Source organism: Halyomorpha halys, unplaced genomic scaffold, assembly GCF_000696795.3.
Source record: "Halyomorpha halys isolate HHAL.00 unplaced genomic scaffold, Hhal_1.1 Scaffold764.1, whole genome shotgun sequence".
NCBI classification, from domain to species: domain Eukaryota; kingdom Metazoa; phylum Arthropoda; class Insecta; order Hemiptera; family Pentatomidae; genus Halyomorpha; species Halyomorpha halys.
This window is the reverse complement of record NW_027111457.1, coordinates 320292-324236: the sequence shown is the minus strand read 5'-3', so window position 1 is coordinate 324236 and position 3945 is coordinate 320292. Positions and strand designations below refer to the sequence as shown.

Here is a 3945-nt window from a genome sequence, read left to right as displayed (position 1 = left end):
ACCTTATAATGCCTAAAGGCAATGAAAGGTATCGACAATACCAGCTGTACATATGGCACACCTCACCATATGTACACATAAGAAACAAATTAAAATTTTAGGAGGGTACGAAAAAAAAAAAAAAAAAATTAAGAAAGAGGGATCTTGCAAGTATAATGTTCACGTACTATCCAGTGCACGTATCACTCCACTTTCCCTAACACTGGAATGAAATTAATCTTCAAATAAATTTATTATTCAGGATGGCATTACTTCCTCTAACTATTTAGTTTATTCATATGTAATGTATTAATGTTTTGTCTGCTAGCATGCTCTTATCAACGATAAGAGTGTGATAATAAATAAGCAAGTCGATAAATAGTGAATGAAATTAAGGTATAAATGTTCATGAATCAACTTGGGCAATAGCCTGCAACTGAATAAAAATTAACACTTGGATATGTAAATTATGGGTTTCCTGGACAATAGGCCTGAGAGCCGAAACATTAGAAAAGAATAAAAATAGTAGAAAAAAGTATCAAAAGAAATTATATTTTAATTTATGAGCATCATTTGTATTTAAGTATAGTTAAATCTGACTATTGCAAACATAAATAATTTATTTTACCCTTTTGTTAATAATCAAATCTATCATTTTCTATACACAATACATATTATAACATGTATAATTGTTTATATTACTATCCTTATTTCCAGTATGTTCTAAAAATAGTTTCTTTCCAATCTCCTTAATATAATTGTCAAATACTATCATAGTGTTAAGTAAGGTGCCCCCTCACTTGAAAATGATACCATCTACAGGCAAAGATATGCGGTAAGAAGCCTGGACAGCCATCTTGGTCCCCAAAACAAAGGGGTTAGAACCTATCGAGAAGCCATCCTGACCTGGACAGTAGAAGAAGAGTACAGAACTCTTCAAGAAGTTCTCTTCTCATAATGATGAGGGAGTAAAACCTTAGACTCAGGCGAGAGAGTCGGCGGCGGCAGGAGGATGAGAAGAGAGAACCCTCCTTCCATAATCACATTCACATCAGAACCAACCTTCAAGCTCCATATAATCAAACAAGTAAAATGTAATCTTCATCAATTAATGTAATAAAACCAAATTTACAACTAACCAACTAACATATATTGTAACTATTTTGCTCAAACTCTACAGCAAATTGTGTCAGAAAACTTTAAAGAGAATAGAGGTTATTTCATTTTAAAACCATATGATATCAAGTTATTTAAATACAGTCCACTCCATCATTACCAGTAAATTATAAGTATTTCTTTATTTAAACCAGCTTACCAGCATATAATAATTAATTTGGGTAATATCTCCCAATTTTTACTCCGGGGAATACCTAAATTAAATACATAGTTTATATTTATCCATCACATTTACCCTTTGTCGTAAACCTTCGTCTTGCCCCACAGTATCTTTTAATAATACCCCACTTATTCCTGTTGAGCAGATACGTTACTTAGGACTAAATCTGGACAAACGACTGACATAAAATCCTCATACAAGACTGAAAAGACAGGAAACTGCTCGTCGATTCCGACTATTACAACATTTACTAGACAAACGGTCTAAACTTTTAATCCATTACAAAAGACTGATCTACATGACTATTATAAGGCCTATCTGGACATACGGAATTGAGCTATGGGGCTCCACTAAACCATCTAATTCCTCTCGAATCCAATCCTTACAGTCCAAAATCCTTCGTAAAATCCTTAATGCTCCTTACTTTGTCAAAAATCAAATCATCCATCAGGACCTCAATGTCCCCTATGTTGCCGATTTGCCCAGAACCAGATACCAATCCTTCCATAATAAACTTCCCAACCACCCAAACCAACTCGTTTCTAACCTGGCTTCTCCTTCACTACCTAATAATCCTCCTAGACGTCTGAAAAGAAGATGGCCTCGAGATCTTCTCCTTTAGAAATGTTCTAAGAAGGAGTTCTATCAATGGGTAGATTCTCCACATGTTTTTATCATGGCATAATATCACTAACAGCAAATTTACTTGATGTGTATATTTGTATACAATTGTAAATATCAATAAATAAATTATTAAAAATATATATATATATTTATCCATTTCATATTACTATTAAAAATGAGAAACTGTTCATTAGTTCAAAAAAAAACAAAGAGTTAGTTCTCTCACACTCCTTAAGAGCGCGGTTTTGGAGTATTCCAAGATGTCTGATATATATTTCCCCCTCTCCCCTCTACATTTGGGCCTCTCAAGCCCATCCCTTTGATTCAAACTGTTTGATATTCGGAATTCGGCTGTATTCTAGGCAAACAAATACCATAAAATTGAGGATGAACGTCAGCCTTTAATTACGTCCGAATATTTTTTCTCATTTTTAATGTTTTGCGCAACTGTATAGCCGCTCCAAATTGAGAGGTTTGTCTTGTTAGGTCTAACTCCAAGGTTAGATAGTTGTATATGAATTGAGTTGCTTATAGAAAAACGTTTTTCAATCTTCAACTTTGTATTGTCGTGATTTATAAGCATTAATGAAACAATTAAATCTCTTTTCACATGTTTGTTTTAAACTCAAATGTGAGGAAAACAAGGCCTCAATGACGCAGCTCCGCTTCTTGTGCTTTTTTATAATTTATATTACATCCTAACTATATACATATTTTTTATGCCGTTCGACTTCACAATCAATGTCCGTGTTTGTTATTGCCTTATACTCTCTGAGAAGAATGTATGAATATAGTTTGATGATATGGTCCTTAAGAGGATTCCTAAGAAGTCTCGATACCCGTTATCAACCATCACATAACAAGCTATAACAATCACATTGGTACTTACTGTATGACTACTTGTTATACTTGTTGCCGTCATAGTACAACAGTATTTAATGTCGTGGCAGTAATGTTGTACTAGGTCTTGCGAGATAGTTGATAGAACATGTAATGGTAGTGAAGCTTCTGTCACGCTAATTGCCACATGTATGTGCACTGACAGTGAACTAACGCTGCTTATCCATTAGCTATTACGGTGACTAGGCGGGAAAAACTGTTCTGATATATTGTGTTTAGATTTTTTCTGAACTTTAAATTTACTTTGTTTAACGTTTTTAACCTTATTTACAGTAGTATTGATTAAATGTTAACAGTAGTGGTTATTTTTTCTTGAGGCTATCAACAGGTTAGGATGTGAATGCTAAAACTAAAGAAAAGAAGTTATACCTTCATTCCTTTTTTTAACAAAATCTGTTTGTTAAGAGGTTTAAGTTTACATTCCCATCTCACAGCCCTCTTTTATATCTATTCAATTGATCATCAACAAACCCCATAATCTTGAGATTAAACGGTTTTGTGGCAACGCAACCTATGTGCAAGTCGCTGAACTAACACCGTTATCGCCTCCCTCCCATGTTTGTAAAAATGTTGATTTATTAACTAAATTGTAAATAGTTAAATGAACTCAGGAGAACTCATGAAGACCATCGACAGTTCTGGAAGTTGGTGAGGACCTTCGTCACCAAGAGGAGGACGGTACACCTGACTGCTGGTAACGACCTGATGACGTCTGGTGAACAGGCTGCCTTCCTGGCCTCTAGCTATGCAGCGAGGGATGCTGAGCGGACGACCAATGCTCCTGCACCACCACCTGGAAGCCCACCGAGTCCCGTCGAGAAGCCCATCTTCTCCACCTTTGGCCAACTGGATGCGGTTCTGCGCCGCGCTAAAGGCAACAAGTCGTCTGGACAGGACGGGATCCCCAGCGTACTACTGAAGATGCTTCCCAGGAAGGGTGAAGCCTTCCTGTTGAACATCTTCAACTCGTGCATACGGATCTCATACTTTCCGACGTCTTGGAAGCGCGCGATCGTGGTGCCACTCCTCAAACCTGCGAAGAAGGGTGACTCGCCGGAGCATTATCGCCCGATCAGCCTCCTCTCGCACATGAGCAAGGTCTTCGA

At 36.6% G+C, this 3945-nt stretch overlaps 1 long non-coding RNA gene across 2 annotated transcripts in view; it reads right to left on the bottom strand.

Annotated features, from left to right (window-relative positions):
• Positions 1–3945, bottom strand: part of LOC136796270 (uncharacterized) — a 10718-nt gene that overhangs the window by 989 nt on the left and 5784 nt on the right. The gene's annotated exons all lie outside the window — the stretch shown is intronic.